The sequence below is a fragment of the Myotis nattereri genome, assembly GCF_964212035.1.
Source record: "Myotis nattereri genome assembly, chromosome: 1".
Taxonomy (NCBI): domain Eukaryota; kingdom Metazoa; phylum Chordata; class Mammalia; order Chiroptera; family Vespertilionidae; genus Myotis; species Myotis nattereri.
In genome coordinates, this window is record NC_138075.1 from 121,438,304 (window position 1) to 121,462,974 (window position 24,671).

Sequence of the window (24,671 nt, forward strand, 5' to 3'; positions counted from 1 at the left end):
GCTCACTCCAGCCAGTTTTTTTTCCAGGGTCCTAGGAGAGTAAACTGGAGGCAAGAGGCCAGGAGGGGTGCCTCAGCAGCATGAAAGGTTCTGGGGGCTTCTGCCTCTGACCTTTGCAAGGCTCTTCAAATTGGGTTGTGGAAGCTGGTACTCTGGGGATTCAAGAAAAAAATTAGAATTTCTATCTCAAAAATGTTCACTTTGGGGAGACCGGAAGATGGCAGCAGACTAGGTGGATCTTTCTCCCACTTACTCCCAGAATCTAACTGGAATTAGAACTAAGTTGGGGAATATTCACCCTGAAATACCAGCTGAAGACTGTATGAAGAGGAGACATTCTAAAAGACAGACCACATGTTAGGACATAAAATAAGTCTTTCCAAGTTCAATAAGATTGAAATAATATCCATTGCATGAAGCTATAGATAGACTTTAGAAATCAAAATCTTCCTGAAAAAAAAAAAATGAACACACAACAACCCCAAATCTCTGGGACAAAGTGAATGTAGTCCTGAGAGGAAAGTTCATAGCATTATAGGCCTACCTCAAGAAGCAAGAAATAACTCAAATAAATGATCTAATCCAACAACTAAAATAATTAGAAAGAGATAAATAAGAAAAGCACAATGTAAGCTAAAAAAGGAAACAATACAGATCAGAGGAAACAATACAGTGTAAATAAATGACATAGAGACTTAAAAACATGCACTGACCGGTTTGGCTCAGTGGATAGAGCGTCAGCCTGCAGACTCAAGGGTCACAGGTTCAATTTCAGTCAAGGGCATGTGCCTTGGCTGCAGGCACATCCCCAGTGGGGAGTGTGCAGGAGGCAGCTGATCAATGTTTCTCTCTCGTCGATGTTTCTGACTCTCTATCCCTCTCCCTTCCTCTCTGTAAAAAAATCAATAAAATATATTTTAAAAATTTAATTAAAACACACAAAAAAACAAAACAAAACAATAAACCACAACAGCATAAAAGATCAATGAAGTCAAGAGATGGCTCTTTGAAAATATAACCAAGATTGATGAAATAAAGAGAGGAGCCAAATGAATAATAACAGTAATGAAAGAGTTGAAGTAACAACTGACAACACAAAAAAAGAAAGGATTTTAAGAAAATACTTTGAATACCTATATGCCAACAAACTGGTCAACATGGGCAGATAGACAAATTCCTGGAAACAATCTTACAAAACTTATTCAGGAAGAATCAGAAACCTGAATAGGCCAATAATAGCTAATGAAATTGAAGCAGGGCTAAAAAAACTCCTAGCAAATAACAGTTCCTGACCAAATGGATTTACAGGAGAGTTTTACCAAACATTCAATGAAGAAGTACCACCTATCCTCCTCAAACTATTCAGAAAAATTCAAGAGAAGAAAATATTTCTAAGCCCTTTTTGTGATGCCAGCATTATCCTATTTCCAAAACCGGATAAAGACACTGCAAAGAAAGAAATTACAGGCCAATATCCCCGATGAACATCTATATAATAAAAGGCTAATATGCTAAGTGTTTGATCATTGGACTGGTCACTGTGTTGCACACTGACCACCAGGGACAGATGCTCAATGCAGGAGCTGCCATGACACACAATGCTCATTTACAAAGAAACAGCTCCACAGAGCTGATGCCCACAAAGCTACACTCGGCTTCCCCCAAGTGGGACATAGGCACCACCACCACCCCGGAGTGACACCCCACCAAATCACAGCCAATGCTGCAGAGACCCCATGGTGCAAAATGCAGACCAGAGCCCAGCCCAGCCTGGAAACAGTATCTGTGGGCACCAGCAATGATGTTATATAGCAACGCCCAGCTTCCACTCCCTAGCAACTAGCCTACTTGCAGTTTCTTCAGCCCAGGAACACAACTTGCTTTATAGCCAGTTGGAATCATTTTACACTTTAACCAAATGTCTGTGAAGCATTTTCCTGTACCTCATCTCATTTGATTCTCACAGAAGTTCTGGAGTACGTAGATACAAGACTCGGTGGAATCCTATTTTCTTTTCATTAGCCAGAAAAAAGAAATTTAGAAAGCTTAGAAACTTGACCCAACTGAAAAGAAGTAAGAAATGGTGGACCTTGACTATGACTTCAGGTTTTGTCAGTGCGCAGAATATAGTCAAACACTGCTGCAGTTAAATATTTTACCATTTGTTCTCCCTGCGTGATCTATAATAATAATTTGCTTCGTGTTGATATTTACAGCTGTGTTGCTGACAATTACCTGAAAGAGAAGTTGGGGTGCTTCACTGGGCTGGAAAAAGTTTAGCTAAATCAGAAAGCAGGTCTAATTAAGCAAGTGTATTCTATATATACAAAAGACTATGTTGACTCACATATGTGTGATACATATAAAGCTCTCGCTGGAGCCAATCACACATGTGCGTTTCGATATGTCACTGTCGGTCATGACTTTCGTTGACACTTCTATTATAGAGAAAGGGTGAATAGCAATATTAGAATATTTCTTCTAATTAATTTCCTTTTAATGTGCACGAATTTGTGCACCAGGCCACTAGTAGATGCCAAAATCCTCAACAAAATATTAGGAAATTTGATCCAGTAATACCTTAGAAAGGTTATAGACCTTGACTAAGTAATATTTATTCTGGGGATGCAAGTTTGGTACAATATTTGCAAATCAATAACTGTGATTATGACATTAACAAAATGAAGGATACAAACCACAAGATCATATCAATAGGTGCAGAAAAAAGCATTTGGTAAAACCCAGCCATCACTTATGACAAAACTTTCAGCAGAGTGGGAATGGAGGGATAATACCTCAACATAACAAATGCCATATATGACAAACCCACAGCCAACATCACACTCAATGTGCCAAAAATAAGCTTTCCCTTTAAAACAGGAATAAGGCAGGTTTGTCTGCTTTCACCACTCTTATTCAACTTAGTCCTGGAAATCCTAGCCACAGTGATCAGTCAAGAAGAAAAAAATAAAAGGCATCAGACAAGAAGAAAAAATAAAAGGCATCCAAATAGGAAAGGAGGAACTAAAACTGTCTTTTTTTCACAGATGACATGATATTGTACATAGAAAACCTAAAAACTCCAACAAAAAGACTACTAAATTTAGTCAATGAATTTGACAAAGTAGCATGATACACAATTAATATACAGAACTCAATGGCATTTTTTTTATGTACCAATAATGAACTATCAGAAAGAAGAACTAAAATGAAATCTCATTTAACATTGCAACAAACAAAATAAGACAATTAGGAATAAACGTAACCATGGAACCTGGCCAGCATGAACCAGGGGGTCACAGTTTGATTCCCAGTCAGGGCAAATGCCTGGGTTCCTGGCCCAATACCCAGTGAGGGGGCTGCAAGAGGGAGCCAATCAATGATTCTCTCCCATCATTGATGTTTCTGTCTTTCTCCCTTCCTATTTGAAATCAATAAAAATATAAAAAATCCTATCTAATGAAGAGGGAATATGCTAATTGACTGCCCCACCCTCAAAGATGGCAGCACCCACAGCCACAAGATGGCTGGCAGGGGAGGGCAGTGTGGGCAACCAGGCCTGCAGGAGAGGGCAGTTGGGGGGGGGGGCATGCCTGCAGGGGAGAGCAGTTGGGGGCGACTGAGCTGACAGGGGAGCAGTTGAGGGTCGATCGGACTGGTAGGGGTTGATTAGGGGGCAATCAGGCAGGCAGGCAAGCGGTTGGGAGCCAACAGTTTCAGATTGTGAGAGGGATGTCCGACTGCCGGTTTAGGCCAGATCCCTATAGAGTTGTTTGACTGTACCTTTATAGAAAGCATTGATGATTTTTTTTTGAACACTTGCATTTCCAATATATGGCATTACTGTCATATGGCTATTTGAAATTATCTATGTATATAAAGCCAAGCAATTGGAATGACCAGTTGCTATGAGGAGCATTGTGGCAGGCTAACCAGCTCCATCGGAGGTGGGACTGGCCAGCCAATCTCCCACGTCCCCTCCCCTCTGCAGGTCCAGCCCAGATTGGCCCCCATTGGGGCAGGTCAGCTGGACCCTACCCATGCACGAATTCATGCACTGGGCTTCTAGTAAAGGATAATCATAATGAAAGAAAGCAGATGTTCATTGCTGATGAGGCACTCTATATGATGTTACTACCAAAATATATATCTTCCATATCAATAAGATCTTTTTCACTTCTGCTTTTCTGTGTGTGCACTGGAATTTCCTATGTATATTATTCACTGCCATAAATACATATAATTTTAGGGGAATATTGTAATAAGATATGTATCATACCAAAGGAATACCTTGGGGAAATGAACTCAAGGTTTGCACAACTGCTGATTTCTCTTTTTATTATATCTAGGAAGTAAAACTCTTAAACTAGATTTTCCTGGGGTTGTAAACAGGTAGATAATATGCTAGGAAAAATATAATAAGGTGAAAAATTTTAGGGAGAAAAAAATATTTGAGTCAAAATAATACGTTTAATAATTATTTTTATAAATATTGTCTCTACAGTTAATGAACTTTATTAAGAGACATTTTGATGGAACAGTAAAATTTGCACTTTTTATTTTTCTCAAAAATCTCTTGAATGGGCATAGTTTTCTAGAAAGCTCATGGCATTTATTTGGAGTTAATGTCTGCTCTTTATTATTTTTCTTTAATGATATGGGATTGAGGATCTTTCAGTACCACTTCCTGGAGCTTTGCAATGTGATCTTGTGTACTGTCATGCATGGGCAGAAAGCTACAGTAACATGCTAATCATATAAACATTTATTAACAGCCAGGACTAAGAATTTTTCTTATATCTGATTCTCAGATTCTCAAAGTGGTCAGTTATCTGATCTTAGCTTACTATAGGTGTAGTTAAATAATGATTATACTTCATGTTTACATTAATATTTACAGTTAACATTATTTATATTAACAATGTAAAAACAACAAGTAAAAGAAAACAAACAATAATATTTACATTAATGTATAGATACTATTATAGTGACATAATTAATTTACTAAATTTCTGAATAAATAATAGAGTAATTAAGTTCCTTAATTTCAATGAATCTCACTTTTCTTTACCTGTGAAATAGGCTTAACTAATTACTCCCTCTTTCCTAAATTTACTTAGCTAGTGAGTGTGAAAACACCAAGAGTTTTACTTTTAACCCATGACTCTAACCCATGACTCTTGAATCCAAAATGATGACTGTTTCACTTTAATAAAATGTTAATTGTCCCAGGAAATGATCAGACATTATTGAAAGCTATAGACTCCAAACCTGCATTTTTATTCTATCTTCTCATATATTTGAGCCGAAAGCTTGGTAGCAAACATTTGAAAGCTAAAACATTCAGTCAAGAATTCAGAGTTTTTTGTCTTTGTGATATTCACCAGATATGTAGAAACCAGAATTAAGAAAATTCTGAACTAACAATTTAGAGAGTATATGATCTCATATCTCATTCTACAGATGACTCTCTTTGCAACACTGGATTGATGACTCTTTATAAAATACAGTAAGACTCTCTATGAACCCAATAAAAACTAGAAATAATAGTGTAGTAATGATATTTGGGGGAGGTTTAGCTCTTCTGAGTTTTTTTTATTTAAATACTCATTTTATATTTAGAGCAAGGAGGCATTTTGTCTCTTTAAAAAATTTTTAAATTAATGAGAGGAGAAAGAGAGAGAGAGAGAGAGAGAAAGAGAGAGAGAGAGAGAGAGAGAGAGAGAGAGAGAGAGAGAGAGAGAGAACAGGGGAGAGAAAAAGAGAAACATTGATTTGTTGTTCCATTTCTTTATGCATTCATTGTTTCACTCTTGTATGTGCCCTGGAAATCGAACCCACAACCTTGGTGTATGGGGATGATGCTCTAGCCAACTGAGCTGCTCAGCTGGATCCTTCTGCTTCACTCTTTTTTTCTTTTTCTTTTTTTCTGCTTCACTCTTAAGCAAAGAAAATGCTATCCATACCATTTGTGCCACAATAAACAAAAAGGTACATATTTGATAAATAATGTTGAGAGAAGTGATCATTAGAATTCTTTGACTCACTCTTGTTACTGGATTAGTTTAAGAAATTTAATACGCATGACATTGCTGATGTTATAACCTAACAGAAAATATCTTTTAAAACAAAAATATGCTATAGAAATAAGAGACTAAAAATATTGACTTATTCCTTTGTAATATAGGAATTCTCCACATTTGCAGAGACAAAGCACCATTGCCTTATTGCAAACAGCCCAAGTATGAGAGTTTAAAAGAAATAATGGCTCAGTTGGTTGAGCCTGTCTCATGCACCCAAGGGTTGCCAGTTCAATTCCTCATCAGGGCACATGCCCAGGTTGAAGGTTCAGGCCCCTGTTGGGGTGCATAGGGGAGGCAATCCATTGGTGTTTCTCTCTCTTTCTCTCTCTCTCTCTCTCTCTCTCCCCCTCTCCTTTTCTCTATAAAATTAATTTTAAAAAATAACTAAGGATTGTTCAGAAATGACATCAATAGACAGTGTGTCTTCAGGCACCTAAAAGGGTGTGGGGGATTCATTTTTATCATAATAAAATTTTTTAACTTTACTTGCCATATTTTATTGAATCACAGATGCTACATTGTTGCATAATATAATTTAATATTTAACTGAAACCTAGATTGCATTCTGTCAACTGAAGTCTTTTTATTATAAACTGAGTGAATTATCTCCATAAAAATAAATAGTACAAAAAATAATCTAGGACAAAAAAATTATTTCTCCAGTTTCTATCAACATATCAATTTTCAAAAAAAAAAAATAATTGAGCCTTTATTGTCACTTGAGAAAGTGTGAGGCATGGAGGACCTGGGCATGTCCTCAGAGCTTACAGTGATAAGAGCAATAAAAAGTCAGGTAAAAAAGAAAACATAGCACCTGACAGAGCAAATGGTGCATGTCCAAGACCAGGGCTCAGGGAATAAGTGAAGGGACAGTTTCAATAATCATTTTTTTTTGGTGACAGTTAAACGTTGAATCAAACTAGAAGTAATACTTGTTTATCTTTTATTGAAAACTGTGCTTTTAACTTTATAAAGTTCTAAATATACAATAGTTAGTAATAATTGCTAGTGATAATGATGCAACATATAATATTGCTGTTATATAATGACTAGAAGCCTGTTGCACAAATATTCACACAATAGGCCTTCCTTCCCATGGCTGCCAGCACCCGTTTTCCTCCGGCACCCAGGACCCAGGCCTTTGGTCTGGACGCAGCAGAGAAGCCAAGTCTCCAGGCTAGGCTTCTCACCTCGGGCCGCAGAAAGGCTTGGCTTTTCACTGCAAAGGGCAACAGTCTTCAGTCTTCACTCCGGCCGGAACCGTCAGTCTTCACTCCATGCCTGCATATGCAAATTAACCGCCATATTTGTTAGGTTAATTTCATACTCACCTGATTGGCTTGTGGGCATAGTGGAGTGACACCAATTTGCATGTTTCTCTTTTATTAGTGTAGACTAGAGGCCTGGTGCACAAAATTTGTGCACACAGTGGGTCCCTCAACCCAGCCTGTGCCCTCTCCCAGTCTGCGACACTCCCTGGGGGATTGGGCCTAAGCTGGCAGTCAGACATCCCTCTGGCAGCCCGGGAGCCCTCAAGGGATGTCCACTTGCTAGCAGGGAGCAGGCCTAAGCTGCAGTCGGACATCCTTAGTGCTGCTGAGGAGGCAGGAGAGGCTCCCGCTACCACCACTATACTGGCAGCAATCAGCCTGGCTTGTGGCTGAGCAGAGCTCCCCCTGTGGGAGTGCACTGACCACCAGGGGGCAGCTCCTACATTAAGCATCTGCCCCCTGGTGGTCAGTGTGTGTCATAGTGACCAGTCATTCCCAGTTGCTCTGCTGTTAGGGTCAATTTGCATATTACCCTTTTATTATATAGGATAGAGGCCTGGTACATGGGTGGGGGCCAGCTGGTTTGCCCTGAAGGGTGTCCTGGAGCAGTATGGAGGTCCCACTGGGGTGCCTGGCCAGCCTGGGTGAGGGAATGAGGGCCGTTTTCAGACTGGCCACACCCCCTTCATGGTGGGGGTCCCCGCTGGAGTGCCTGGCAAGCCTGGGTGAGTGGCTGATGGCTGTTTTCAGGCTGGCCAAGCCTTCCAGTGGGGACCCTCACCCCATAAAGATGTGGCCAGCCTGGGTAAAGGGATGATGGCTGTTGGCAGGCTGGCCACATCCCCTTCAGGGTGGGGGTCCCCATTGGGGTGCCTGGCTAGCCTGGGTGAGGGTCTGAGGGTTGTTTTCAGGCTGGCCACACCTTCTTCAGGGTGGGGGGTCCTGCTGGGGTTCCTGGCCAGCCTGGGTGAGGGGCTGATGGCTGTTTGCTGGTTGGCCACGGCTCCCAGCCACCCAAGCTCCCAGTGGTGGCTGGCTGTAAGCAGGTATCTGGGATTTATTTATCTTCTATAATTGAAAGTTTGTAGCCTTGAGCAGAGCTCAGGGCCAGCAAGGCAGGCGGGAAGCTTGGCTTTCTTCATTGCCAGGGCAACCAAGCCTCCTGCTTGCTCCAGCTCCGTGGCTTCCGGCTGCCATCTTGGTTGGGTTAATTTGCATATAGTCACTCTGATTGGCTGGTGGGCGTTGCTTGGGGTGTAATGGAGGTGCGGTCAATTTGCATACTTCTCTTTCATTAGATTAGATTCCCTGCCCACATAGTTGGCATTAATAATCATCTCCTTAAGAGAAATATCTACTAATATTTTAGGTTGAATAATATAAAATTATTTTTATCTGATTAAAAACAATTACTAGTAAATATTGCTAATTTAATGTGGCCCAACGTATACATCTTGCTAACTGTAGGAAATTTTCAGTGACTCTTTCATGCTGTTATTTTGTACCTCTCCCCTTTTTTGTTGCCTAGACCAACTTATGAAAAATACAAAATCAATAATTTTCAGTTTTATTGTTACAGAAAAACCGGAGAACTAAGCAATGTTTAGAGAGATGGAGTTACATTTATTACGCATGGGCCCAGAAGAAAATGTCTCTCAAATTCTGGGTTTTATTATAGGTAAGATCTGGAAACAGCCCAACTACCCATCAGTAGATGAGTGAATAACAAAGCTGTGGTACATTTTCATAATAGGATACTATGCAGCAGTAAATAAGAAGGATCTCTTTTCCTTGGAGACAGCCTGGAGGGACCTGGAGAGTATTATGCTAAGCAATGTTAATGTAATCACACACGAATTTTCCCATATTTATACTATTTTATCTTCTTTGTCTCCCAAATATGGGGTTTTTCCAGTTCTCTTTGCAAGTTCTTAAAGGGCCCCTATGTGCTGGGGCTTTGAGACCTCAACCAAAGGCTTTGCTGGGTGCCAGCACTGATAACTTCGTCTGGGGAAGGTTTAATGGCCTCTCTGAAATGGGAGTAGTCTTATTTTCCTTACTATTTAAGCCAGCAAGCATTTACAGAAGCCAGAAATAGCAAGGTTAAAATTTCAAACAGCAGTTTTTATAAAAGATGGATGCTTCATTATTAAAACTGCCCCTCCCACCAAATGTCAGAACTTATATATAAGCACATATATTACCTGTATTTAGTACCCAGAAGAAAGATATTTTGAACTAAAGATTTCTTGCTTTTAACTTAGTCAGTGGTCTTCAAGAGAATTCCCAAATTCTCAAGATGACATGAGATAGTAAAAGATTCTATAAAATAACACCAATAATTGTTCTTGGACATGAAAAGCAGGTGACTTCTTTGGCATGCAATCAAAAGCAGGTGACTTCTTTGGTATGCATCCTTTTTTATTATGCTCTACTTATCATTGAGACATGTAACAGCAGGAAGAAACCCTATTTGGCTAAATGTTCAGGAACTTTCTTTTAAAAATGGGATAATGGATTATTGTGTGTGTGTGTGTGTGCGTGTGTGTTTTTGTGTGTGTGTTTTAGTTTCTATTTCTGAGAATTCATTATTGCAGTATAAAAATACCATTGACTTCTGGGTGTTAATTTTGTATCCTGCTACATTGCCAAATTCACTTACTAAATCTAGTCGGTTTTTGGTGAAGTCTTTAGGATTTCCTATGTATAATATGTCACCTGTGAATAATCAGAGTTAGTTCCTCCTTTCCAATTTGGATGCCTTTTATGTTTTCTTCTTCTCTGATCACTGTAGGTAGGACTTCCAGTACTACCTTGAGTAAGTGTGGTGAAGTCCCACTTCTAGGAATATATCCTAAGAAACCCGAAACACCAATAAGAAGAAAATCTAAGCACCTGTGTATACATAGCAGTGCAATTTATTATAGCTAAGATCTGGAAACAGCCCAAGTGCCCATCAGTAGATGAATGAGTGAATAACAAAGCTGTGGTACATTTTCATCATAGGATACTATGCAGCAGTAAATAAGAAGGATCTCTTTTCCTTTGAGACAGCCTGGAGGGACCTGGAGAGTATTATGCTAAGCAATGTTAATGTAAAAAAAGAATTCAGACCTGTAAAGAATTTTCGTGAATTTATTTGAGCCAAACTGTCGACATATGCCAGGAAGCAGAACCTCAATGAATTGAGATAATGCTCCAGAGAATGGCGGGTTATATCTGTATTTATATATTGTAATCAAAAGAAAGGGATGTAGGTGGGTTACATGAAACCCACTGGTGATAAATTAATGAGGTGGGATAAAGCAAAGTGGGGAAACCTCTGGGATAGGGTAAAAAGTGAAATGATGGACATGTGCTTCTTTTACATAGATGGGTACAGGATAGTTTAACATAATTAACAGTGATAACAATAACAATGAGGGAATGTCCTGGTGCCATTGTTGTGCCCTGAGGGGTCAGGCAGGGGGCTGGGGGGAAGGAAGTTTCAAGTTACTCAGATATCTCACAGATATGTTATCTTAGAGGCAAAAAGGTAAATGGCTCAGTAAAGATCTAAGTTGATCTTTGTCAGGTAGCCTAGGACATGACTACCCACTATAACCTGTTCGTAGTTAAATATTTAATTTTCAGACCATCTTTTGTGGTTATTCTAGGTCTCTGAGTTTGCAAGACTGCCATGCAGGCCTCCCCTGAGCTTGTCAGGTTAGCATGTGGCTCCTTTTGTCCACAGCAAAATAAGGTAGTCAAAGAAAGGCAAGTATCACATATTTCACTCATATGCAGAATCTAATAAACAAAATAAACTCATGAGCACAACGTAGAACTAGAGACATAGAAGCATGTCTATGGAATCTCAGAGGAAAGTGGGAGTGGGTGGGTGGGAAAAGATCAGCCAAAGAACTTGTATGCATATATTTGTAACCCATAGACACAGACAATAGGGATGTGAAGGATTGGGGCAGGGAGCAGGGGTGGGATAAAAAGAGTTAAGGGGGGAGGGAGGGAAACATATGTAATACTTCCAACAATAAAGGTGTTTTGTTTTTTTTTTACATGGGATAATGGAAATACTATATATATGGATCCTTAGCATTTTTACTCTTAGAATCATAACCACTTCAGTTACACTGTTTGCAGGATCAAAATAGTCAAGGAATAAATGATTATTTTCCAATTTAAAAAAAGTTAGACCTCTGAGCTGTTTTGCCTTTTGGGAGTGGTTTAGAAAACCAATAGGTCTTTTGAAGTTAAAGTAGAATGATAAATATTTTCTAAAAAATGAAAAATGTAGAAACATTACAAAATATATTTCTTTTTTTTTTTTTTATCAATTTAACAAAAAGTTAAAATTGATAGATCCTCCCTTCCCTGCAACTGGTGGGCGGAGTATGACACAACCTGCAGCCCAGAAATACCTGAGTGACTAACCAGGTACCTTATATGGACTATACATTAGACCACCAATCCACACCTGCCAAATACCCTAAGCCCTTGTCCTATATGGACCATACAGTAAGCCACCAATCGGTGTGCGCTGAGTACACTAAGCCCCCACCCCTTCCCATTCCGCCCCTCAAAAGGCGTGCCCACCCCTGCACGCTCTGCTGTTCTCCCCTTGCGGGACAGCCCAGCAGGTGCTTCTCCTCTAATAAAGCCTGGACCTGGTTTTCGGCCTCTGTCTGATTTTTCAAAAATGTTATCGCATTCTATGAATTTAAGTGTGTGATAAGATTTATCTCATTTGCTTCTGGTGGGAATGTACCATCCTTTGCAAAGTGCAGAAAGATGATCAGGGGGAAGAACAGGGGTGAGGGAGAGGTGCAGGTGTGCTCCCAGGAGGGAAAGCAGCCTTGGGTCCTTTCTCTGGAGGGCTTTTATCTCTATTTTGGGGGTGTGAACCCTAGAGGAAGTCTCTAGGGAGGGTTTCAGCAGAATATTCATCATTTTTCCAGGTGTGTTCTTTTAGGGTCCTGGTCTTTGTTGGTTGGTCAGCCTCAGGGCAAGGAGTTATTGCAGCTGGTCAGGGCACCCCCCACCTGGTTTTGCTACTTTTCTTGGCCTGGAGCTGAAATACAGCTGAAGCCTAGACGTTCTCTCTCTATCTGGCTGTAAATTACTAGGCCAGTTTGTTCAGCTGTCTCGGTTTCTAAATTCCACTTGCCAAGGAATTTTCTTTGCTTCTTACTATCCTATCTCAGGTGTAGAGGATATAAAAAATAAACAGCCTCTGTTTCTAAGGAGTTTACAGTTAATAGTATAAGCATTATTGAAAATTTAACTTTATTTGAAGAACCTAAATTCAAAGAGATTTAAAAGGAGAAAAGTCTTTAGGGACAGCACACATTCAAGTTTTATTATTAAGAAACTCAGAAGCAAGATATATTGCTGTATTATATGTCTAATGTGCTTAAGACTGACTTGACAATGTATTATCTCAACTAGAATGCTGTCAAGCTACTGGAATAAAAGAGGTAGCCTTGTTGTTTGCTGAATTATAGAGACAGAGTGGCATTGAAGACCACAGGGGACAGATCTTTGGAAATGTTTCTGATGTGACAACCACTCTCCTTTTTTTTCTGAAGTAAAAACACAGCTAAAAGGGAAATAATAAAAAATATTTTTGTAGCTGCTCTATATTACACAATCCAATAATTTTAGCAATGTATTTAAAGCATGTATTTGTCTTGTGGATACTTATGTTGTCCAAGTCAGAAGAGTTTAGCCTCATGGCAATGCAATGAGCAGTGCAAAATCACTGTTAGGTCACCAATGTGCAATCAAAGCATGTTCTACCAATCCCTGTTTTTATCCTCCCTTGATTTCTTTCTTATTTTCTGTCTTACTCTGTTTAGAGCAGTGGTTCTCAACCTTGGCTGCACATTAGAAGCACCTGGGAATCTTTTTTAAATCCTGATTTCTGGGCCTCATCCTCCAGAAATTCTGTCTCTTTGTTACTAATGTTGTGGCCTCACCCCATAACAAAGAAACAGAATTTCCGGAGAATGAGGCCCAGAAATCAGGATTTTAAAACGATTCCCAGGTGCTTCTAATGTGCAGCCAAGGTTGAGAACCACTGGTTTAAAGGATTCATTTCCTCAACCCAGCATCCTTTCAGTAGCTCATTTCAATAAAACCAATGGGCAATACTAATTGCAGAGGCATAGGACATAAGCAATGAAGGGGAGACCTGAGGGATAACATCTTTACCTTAAGTTTTATAGAGCCCAGGACTGCCTTCAGCTTTTAATATCTCTGCATCAGCTGAACTTATCTTTCACAAACCTATTTGAAATGTGATGACAATACAAACAAATTTGCCAATTTAAACCTTTTTGTTCCAGTATTTTTAGGATCAGGATGAATGACTTATTTCCTTTTACTAGCCATATGCAATGTATGGACCCTTTAATTATAACTATTAGATGCCATAGAATTTCAAAGCATTTTGCAACTTTCCTATTATTTTCTAACCAAGTATTTTATTTCAGGGATGCCAATATTGAATAAATGTACTTGAATATTGTATGTTTATTTAATAGCTAAATACTGCATCATTCTACTCATATCTCCACACCTTCTCTATTCCTACAAAATATTCATTTTTAATTAATGATAAATAATGTAAATAAATGCATTTTAAAAATTAAATATCTAGACGTCAAAGTCTACTTCAAATGCAGATAAAATTATTGATATGCCTGACTTAAAATTACCAGTTTTTATTAACTTACATAAAGGCAATAATAATTATAATCATAGCTAACACTTATTTTGTACTTACCATGTGACAGCCATTATGCTTCTTTACTTGAATTTTTTTATTAATTCTAACAGTAATTAAAGTATCTCCATTTTATAGATGAAGATAAATAATTTGTCCCAAATCTACAGGTAGAAAACAATATAACTAGAATTTGAATCTTTGTCTTTCTGAGTGACTGCAGACTCAGATGCCTCACTCCACACACACATTTAATTACTACAGTTTATTCTGTCCTTTGTTTATCATGATTTCCGGGTTTCTTTGAAGAAAAATGTATTTAATTTTTAATTATTTAACCAAAAATTAATTTATTTAGGACTTTTAGAATAGTATTTTATAGGATAATAATTTTTTTTATCCTTCTGAAGAAGCCACATAACCTGTGTGTAAGAGTTTGTTGATAACATTTTGGGATGAAGGTTTCATGTCTGGAGTAATTACAATTCAGAAAGAGTCGCAGGTTATATAAAAACAATCAAAACTCAAAAATAAGAAAAAAAACACATCCAATTCATAAGTGGGCAAAGGTTTGAATAGACATTTCACCAAAGAAGATATAAGGATGGCAAATAAGCACATGTAAAGAAAATGGGGATTGAAAGTTAAAATCAAAGTGATATACACATATTAGAGTAGTTAAAACAAAACAAGACCCAAAACAACAATAAACTGACATTACCAATTCCTGGTGAGGATGGAAACGGAACTCTCTTTTATTGTGATAGAAATGAAAAGTGATGCAACTACTTTGAAAAAAAAACTGGGCAGTTTATCATATAAAATTAAATGTATTTGTGCCAATATGATCCAGCAATCTCAGTCCTAGGTATTTATCTAAGAGAAACAAATGTTCATGTTTACATAAGAACCAATAGTGAATGGTTAGAGCAGCTTTATTCATAATTGTCTCAAATGGGAACAAACAATGTGAATTGATAAGCCAATTGTGGTATATTCATACTATCTCTCTATATAAAAGCCTAATATGCAAATTGTCCCCTGGGGAGTTCAACTGGGAGACTGGGAGTTCGATCTCTCCCTATGATGTGCGCTGACCACTAGGGGTAATGCAGAACGAAGGGAGGCCCCAGCCAGCAGCCAGAAGGCCCCAGTTGGCCCTGATCGCCAGCCAGGCCTAGGGACCCCACCTGTGCATGAATTTTGTGCACCGGGCCTCTAGTGAAATAATAATTAACAATAAAAAGAAATAAAGTATTGATATAAACCAATGACTTGGATAAATCTGAAATGTATTATGCTAAATGAAAAAAATAAGACACAAAAGACTATTGTATGATATTCTCCTTTCTCTCTCTCTCTCTCTCTCTCTTACACACACACACACACACACACACACACACACACACATACACACATACAAATACATACTCACAATGTTTTATATATAAGAAACATTCTGGAAAAAGCAAAACTATAAGCACCAAGAAGACATCCTATGGATTGAAAATGTGTGAGGGGTTGATCACAAACAGGTCACATGGGAACATTTTCTTTGGCCAATGGTACTGTTCTGCATCTTGACTGTGGTGTTTGTTACAAAGAATACCTTATAAATTTATCAAAACTCATAAATGTCTATACAAAAAGAAGAGCAAATTTATTGTATGTACATCAAAACATAAAAACAAAATTTCAAAGAAATAAAAAATATAAAAGTGAACAGTGAGTAACCATATGACATGCTACCTTTGACATCTTCAGGGTGTGGAGCAGGCCTGGTGTGGCCTGGTGTGTGCAGGTGGAGGAAAAACCAAGAGCACAAATTGGGCATTTCTGATCATTCTGCCTCAGGCTGTAAATGGGGGCAGGAAATGAAGCTGTGGTTGTAAAAAAAAAATAATAATAATTGAATAAATATATAGCATTGTCTCTGCCACATATTTTTAAAACTTTATGGCATTCTATTGTCTATTAACATTAAGGAATTCACTTTATTTGAAAAATTAATTAAGTGAAATGATTTGATTTTTTAATTTGCAGGCACCATTTTCTAAGGACAGACCCAGAGCTAGAATCTGGTCAGAGAATTTTAGACACATTTGTTTTAGATCAGTGCCTTTCCTTCATGGGTAATTTAGAAGGAGCTGAGTCGTAGACTTGGTTAACAAGGAATAAATGAGTTCTAATGAACTATTGGCAGTATCTCTGAGATACCTGAATAAAAATATATGTGTGTGTATATATATATGAATATGAATATGTATACACACTTATACAATAAATCCTAAAACAATGTGCTGTATAAAAGAAATGTGAATATATGATCTCTGTGAAGCCATAGGATTTGTTCATTTGTATTCATTCTATTTAATATTTTGTCTATTCATTCCTTAATTAATTTATAAACTCAGTAAATATGTATTGAGTCCCTAAAAATAGACCAGACATATTGACAGGACTTAAGGATAAAGATGAAAATAAATATGTTCCCTATCTTTAAGGAAGTTGTAATCTAATTGGGGAAAGTTATTGCTCTACTTAAAACCAAAGGGAAGACAAGCTATAGAATCAAACAAACCATTCTGAAGTGGAAAGACATATTCAAAGTGCCACTGGGCTTAGAGTTGAGGGTACTGCTAACTTGGGAAAAGGTGAAATCAGATTATAAACTTGAGGGATGGGCCTATGTCTGTTTAAGATTAAGATGCAGTTTATAAAAGCTTTGGGACAGTGTCACTGAATTTATCTAGAACTGAGTAAAGTGATAAGTGTCCTCCTCAGACATGTAAATGAAATGTCACAAACCAAAGCTCATTTTCAGAATAAGTAGATTTTCTTTTCTTCTTAGGACATATGCTCTTAAATTGGGTTTAGCCATACATGCACATGATATAATCTTTGGGAGGTATTTATTTTAAGACACATGTTATTGAAAATAAATATTTCAGATAAAACATGGATATGCTCTCATTAATAATCAAGCAATATGACAGCAGTTTTTTTTTAAATCTCATGTTTTTCAAATCAGTATTTCTTCAGAGAATATGAATCATGAGCATGACAATGTTCTTTTGATTTGAATGGCATCTGAGAACTTTACCACCAGAAGCCTTACATTTAAAAATTGTGTTACAGTAGAACATACATAGGATAAAAAGTTACATTAAATTATATTGTCACTAGAGGCCCGGTGCAGAAAATTCAGTGATCAGGGTTGATCAGGGCCATCTCACCCAGTCCCGATTGGAGCCAATCAGGGCTGGTCACCAGGAAGGGACCGTGGGAGGGACTCTGGGAGAGCTCCAGGGCATGTCCAGCCTCGTCTCACCCAGTCCTGATTGGCCCGACCCCAGCAGCAAGCTAACATACCTGCCCCCTGGTGGTCAGTGCATGTCATAGCAACCAATCGGTCAACGGCTCAGTAAGACACTTAGCATATTATATATAATATGCAGAGAGAGAGAGAGAGAGAGAGAGAGAGAGAGAGAGAGAGAGAGAAACTCATGGTGTGAAATGCTTGGCACACACTTTCCTTCCAGCCCCTGGTCTGGGAGACCTCATGTCTTTCCAAGGCTCTGCTCACCTTGTTCAGCTGCTACATGAAATAAGTTGCACCATGTGCATAGAAACTCTTTGCAGGCTCCATGGGTGTGTCTTTACTTCGCTGCAATTCTGATTACTCCAACATAAGGAGACACACCCTCATTATCAGGTAACACCATCATGGTAAGACCCCTGCTCAGCCTACTGTAGCAGTTGTAAATAGGCCATGGGTTGCCCTAGATGGTATGGTTCAGTGGATAGAGCCATGGCCTGCAGACTGAAGCGTCCTGGGTTTGATTCCAGTCAAGGGTACATTCCTGGGTTGCAGACTCAATCACCAGTAGGTGGCATGAGGGAGGCAGCAGATAGATTCTCATCATTGATGTTTCTATCTCTCCCTCTGCCTTTCTTTCTGAAATCAATAAAAATATATTAACAAAAAATAAAAATAAATAGGCCATGAATCAGGCATCGCTGCTCTGCATCCAACCAGTCCCCTCGCACCCTCTTTTGTCTTTGCCCCCTCCCCTCCTCACATACTCTGCTGGGGTCTGTAAAATGTGGTCAGGATTTCTACTTCAACCAAGGGTGGAGCTTCCACACGGCTCTCCTTCCCCGCCCATCTCTGTCCCCAGTCCTGTGGGGTCCCTCCCTCCCTCTCCTCCATCAACCTTGGTGGGCCCTACTCTGTCTCCCCCTCCTGCAACCTTCTGTCTGCAGCCTCTCCCTTTCTCCTCCAAGGGCAGAGCTCCCCAAATGCTGTGAGGGGTGGGGTGGGGTGGGGCTGTGCAGGGCAAGCCCAGGCAGGGCCTTGGAGGAGAACTGGGGTGATTGGTCATAGGGAGGAGGGAGGGAATTGGAGCCTGTCCCATGGGTGAGGAACCGGGCTCCTCCACTGCCCCCACCCAGAAGCTTTTCTAGGACTTTGCACAGCTGTCACCCTCGGCCCCTCACTGCCTCCTGCTTCCTTTCAAGTTTTGGACTGGTTTCTCCAACGCAGCCCCACCCCCCTCTCTGCTGCATCTCCTGGAGCCCAAGGCTACCCCTTGGCCTCAGGCAGGCATGCCTGGCCTTCCCCCATAATGGTGCTACCCACTTTCCTGGAGTAGTTAGTGAAACTCAACAAATAAAAAGAAGCATCTATAAAGATTATAAATTGTGCACTGAATAGCCACAGGCTGTGGAGGACTGTGCAGTCCATGGCTCTTGGATCACATGTAGCAGCCTCCTGCACCATCTGGTCCCTCCTGACTCCAGTCCACCCACCTCCGCCCTGGCCTTGGACCAAACCCTGGGTGCTTCCTGATGGCTCTCACCTCACACCTCAGTTTCCAGTCCAGCCCATCAGCGGCAGCAGCAAGCTAACCTATCGGTTGGAGCATCTGCCACCTGGTGGTAAGTGCACATCATAGTGACTGGTGAGGGTTAAACTCCCAGTGGAACTCCAGTCAAGGAGATGATTTGCATATGAGGCTTTTATTATACAGGATTAGTTTAAAAATACTATTTTTGCTCTTTTACTCTTGAGATTGTCTTTTCATACCCTGTCTTCCTGTTTTCTTCTCCCCCATACTATATATGCTCTCTCTCAGAATTAAATAATTAAATAATTTCATAATATTTTATTAATATTATCAAAATACTTACAATATGGATAAGTTTATTTGGGTCAAGCTATGGGGCACGTGAGGCAGGGCACGTTGAGGAGTGATTGGCTTTGGGAAATGACAATGACATGAAAGGTATGGCAAAATTGTTAGCTTAAACAATAGTCTCGGTAAAAAAACATCTGTAATGTGTGTTCTAAGAGCAAATGAAAAGTGAGGTAGCAGAATCTGGTATCAGGTTGAATTGGCCAGGGCAAGTAAGATATAGAGGCACAGGAGTAATAGGAGTTAGCATTAGAAGCTTAAGCTAGAGAAAGAAAAAAGCCATTGCATTTAATTGCTTGATAGCCATTACTTCATATATATCAAGCAAAGAATTAAAGGAATAAAAACATGTGTCTAACTTTTTTTTTTTTTTTAGCTTTTTTGCTCCTGTGATTTTTTAAAAGTTTAACTGGCATGTACTATAAAACAGCTGACAGGGAAGTAATTTGAAATTGTGGCTAGTTTTATTTAATGTCTTATGAAGTTTTCAGGACCATGCAAGCATAATTGTTAACACATGAATTAAGTTGATGTAGGTGCAATAAAGCTTTATGAATGGAAAAACTTAGAAACATAAACTCTAAGTTTTGTTTTTTTTACTTACTTTATTCTTCAGTTTAATTTTAATGTTAAGAAATATATTTTATGTTCTTTGGTGTCAACATTTAGCTTACAAGGTACTTTCATCAAGTTTTTCTCTTGCTTCTAGGATGTGCTTTTGAAATGTGACTGAATTTAATACATACTTTCACCATTCTTAGCCTTTGTTGTGTTTATCCTATACTAGAGGCCTGGTGCACAAAATTTGTGCACTCAGGGGGTCCCTCAGCCTGGCCTGCATCCTCTCGCAGCCCTGGAGCCCTTGGGAGCCCTTGGGAGCCCTTGGGAGCCCTTGGGGAACATCCTTAGTGCTGTCACGGAGGCAGGAGATGCTCCCGGCATCACCACTGTATCACCAGCTGTGAACCCAGCTCAGGGATTCTGACTGAGCAGAGCTCGCCCCTGTGGGAGCACACTGACTACCAGGGGACAGCTCCTGCATTGAGTGTCTTCCCCCTGGTGGTCAGTGCACATCATAGCCACCTGTCATTGCGCTGTTTGGTTGATTTGCATGTTAGTTTTTTTTTATACTAATATATAAAAACCCTGGGTCCTAACGACCAGTAAGGACCAAGGCTCTGCAGTCAGTGTTGACTGCTTCCACTGCAGAGTGGTGCCCCAGCACTGACTGCTGAGGGGGCTGCGGATCAGGGCCAGAAAGAGGCTGAAGCAGGGACTGATCCGTTGCCTCTGTGGCAGCTTTTGATCAGCACTTGCCTCTCTCTTTCTCTCCCAGTCTGGTCAGCAGCCGCGCCTCCATTTCTCTCCAGGCCTCCACTGGGCTGCTTATTAGCCCCGCCTTTCTGATCAGGCCCCGTTGATAGGCCCAGAGATCCTGACTGGCATAGAAACCGACGAATCAGAACCAAATCTAGGTGAAGTGTGAGGAGCCAATGGCTGCCTAGGAGGTGGAGATTTGACTCTGACTGGCATAAAAACTGACCAGTCAGAACCAAATTGGCCAGTTGAGGAGAACAGTTGGGAGTGAGATCAGGCCTGCAGGGGAGGGCAGTTAGGGGTGATCAGGCAGGCAGGCAGGTGAACAGTTAGGAGCCAGCGGTCCCAGATTGAGAGAGGGATGTCTGACTGCTAGTTGACAGGGATCAGGATGAAGCCAGCAGTCAGACATCCCCCAAGGGGTCCCCGATTGGAGAGGGTGCATACTGGACTGAGAGAACACCCCTCTGTGCATGAATTTTGTGCACCAGGCCACTAGTATAGGATAATAAAAGCCTACTTTGCTAAGTGTCTAGTCGACTGGTCAGCTATTCAACCAATCAAAGTGTAATATGCTAATGATACGCTAAGGTTGCTCATTTGCTCGCTATGACTTGCACTGACCACCATGGGGCAGACAGTTGACCAGTTGACCAGTTGCTATAATGTACACTGACCACCAGGAGGCAGATGCTCTGACTGGTAGCTTAGCTTTCTGCTGGGGTACCCCTGATCGGGACTGAGTGAGAAGGGCCGGACACACGCTGGAGCCCTCCTGTGGCCCCTCCCCTGCTGGGCAACCACCCGCATCCCTCCCAGCCCTGATCATGCACTGGTGGGGTTCTTTGGCCTGGCCTGCACCCTCTTGTAATCTGGGACCCCTTGAGTGATGTCAGACAGCCAGTTTCAGCCCAATCCCGCAGGCCAGGCCAAGGGACCCCACTGGTGCAAGAATTTGTGCATCAGGCCTCTAATTGATTTATAATGCTTTAGAATTTTAGGTATTTATTCTAACCACAAACATGAATATGCTAAAATATCGTTAAGAAATAAAAGCTGGAAGATTAAGCCAGTAGCATGTTTAGAGGTTTATAAGATACACATGCATGTACTGTGGAAGCTAGCTGCTGGCAGGAGCAGCAGTTTCTGCATAGGGCAGGAGGCCAGTGGGTCAGTATTCTCATCAGAAGCATTGTATTAGCCTGGAGTCAGGGTAGAATAGACATAATCCTGTCCTATGCATATGAGTTTAGACCCAGAGGTGACTGAGATGTAAAGAGTGACTACTTTGGGGCAATAGGGATAGTATAATTATATTTGGTATGATAACTTTCTGGACCATGTTTTAAATATTTATTGAGTAATTTGCACCCTTGGCTTTTTTAATAGTAAAGGAAGATCTCTGAGTTATATTTGAACATTTTGATCTCCTTTAAAAGACAATCATACCTTATTTTACATTTTAATTTATAGGTGAGATATTAATAAAGATCACAGGGTTTTATTAAATCAAAGAACAACTTGTACTTCAGATAAATATTGAACCTTATAGTAGAAATAACTTTATAATAAAATAACATCTATATCTATTAGGAACAGAATATAGAAATAGATAATGGCCAGACCATAAATAAAAATAGAACTTTGACCTACAACCTCTGCAGCAACAATGCATGGAAGCCAAACTACAACCACTGTAGCAGTCAGCTCTCAAAGGCAAAGCTGGATCAATAACTGCCACCTTCCCTAATGTTTGCCCCATTTTAAAATTAGGACCAACCAGAGGAAACAAAAAATGCTTCCCTAGCAAATCTCACAGGGTGTCCCACATCTATTAACCCTGTCTCCAGTGTCCTCATGCCAATAGCTTCCAATCAAGGGATACCTGAAGCCCCCTGTATCTCACTTGAAATCTTTAACACTACCCTGATTGCCTTTGAATTTCTGCCAAATGTAAGTGATGGTGGTTGACTCCCTTGCTATATAGCAAAACCTGAATAAATAGCCTTTGCTTGTCTTCATTTAGGTAATTTTCACTTATTTACACATCTGGATATAAAGGTATGGGATATTCAAAGTTATAAGTTCCTAATAATATCATTCAAGATTTTTAAATAACAATTCCAGGTTATAAATTACCCAATATTAAATCATCTTATGACAGTAAAAATTTTCTGAATCTCAGCTAGACATCGAGAAGCAGTCAATTCTAATTTAGACACTAGCTTTCCAGCCATTTCTTGATTTTGAAATGTAGATTTTCACATTCATGCTTTTAAAAGTAATCACTATCACCTGAAAGTTATTTTAATATATAATTTATAGTGGTCCTTTGAGTCATTAACCCAGGACTATACTTGATAATTTAAAGTTCTACCAGAAAAGAATTTTGACTTTCAGTTAGTCAGTAAAGAATATCCAATATTTAGATAAGAAATTCAATTATCTTTTCATAGAAGCCAAGATGATTAGAGTTCAGAGAGCCAGAGGCACTATGCTGTTTCATTTAAACATATAGCTGAACCAATTCTGTTTTAAGAATATATTTTATTTCAAGAAATTGGATCTGCTTTAAGGGCCATAAACTCACACTACTGAATCCATATTTATTGCTTTTAAACTAATTATTTGCTAACTACTCTATTAAATTTGTTTTTTTAAATAATAAAAGCCCTTAGCTGGAGTTACCTGGAATTTTTCTCCTGGACCATTATTTACTTATGTTCAAACACAAATTATAACAGACAATACCATAAAAACTTTTCTGGGGGCTTTAAAAAAACAAACAAAAATAAAAAAACAAAGACATGGCTGTTTTCTTTTTAAAAAATTATCTTTATTGTTGAAATTATTAGAGATGTCCCCCTAGTTTCCCCATTAACCCCTTCCTCTCTGCATCCACCACCTCCCCAGGCCTTCGCCACACTATTGTCTGTGTCCATGGGTTATGCATATATGCATATGTTCTTTAGTTAATCTCTTCTAGCACTCCCACATTCCCTTCCCCCTGAGAATCTTAGTTTTTTGCAAGCTTCCCTGTCTCTGGACCTATTTTGTTTGTATGTTTGTTTTGTTCATTAGATTCCACATATGAGTGAGATCCTGTGATACTTATCTTTGTCTAAATGGCTTATTCACTTAGCATAATACTCTACAGATCCCTATATGTTGTCTCAAAGGGTAAGAGGTCCTTCTTTTTTACAGCTGCATAGTATTCCATTGTATAAATGTACCACAGCTTTGTTTATTCACTCATCCACTGCTGGACACTTGGGCTATTTCCAGGTCTTAGCTATTATAAATAACACTGCTATGAACAGAGAGGTGCATATATTCTTTTTGATTGGTGTTTTGGGCTTCTTGGAATATATTTCTATAAGTGGGATCACTGGGTCAAATGGAAACTCCATAATGTTTTCTATAGTGGCTTCAACAGTCTGCATTCCCAAGAACAGTATACTAGTGTTCCATTTTCCCAACATCCTTGCCAGCACTTGTTGTTTGTTGATATTAGCCATTCTGGTGGCTGTGAGGTGTTAACTCATTATTATTTTAATTTGCATCTCTCTGATGATTAGTGAACTTGAGTATTTTTTCATATTTATCTTGGCCATCTGTATGACCCCTTTTGAGAATTGTCTGTTTAGACTTTCAACACATTTTTTTAAATGTATTTTTATTGATTTCAGAGAGGAAGGAAGAGGGGGAGAGAGATTGAAACATCAATGATGAGATAGAATCATTGATTGGCTGCCTCCTGCACTCCCCCTACTAGAGATTGAACTTGCAACGTGAACATGTACCCTTGACCTTAATTTCACCTGGGGCCCTTTGGTCTGCAGGCTGACACTCTATCCACTGAGCCAAACTGGCTAGGGAATCTTCTCCCTATTTTTAATTAGATTGTCTGTCTTCCTTTTGTTGAGTTATATGAGTAATTTATATATTTTGGAAATTAATCCCTTATCAGATATATCATTGGCAAATATGTTCTCCCATACAATGGTTTCCATTTCATTTGAATGCTGGTTTATTTTGCTGGGCAGAAACTTTTTATTTTGATGTAGTAACATTTGTT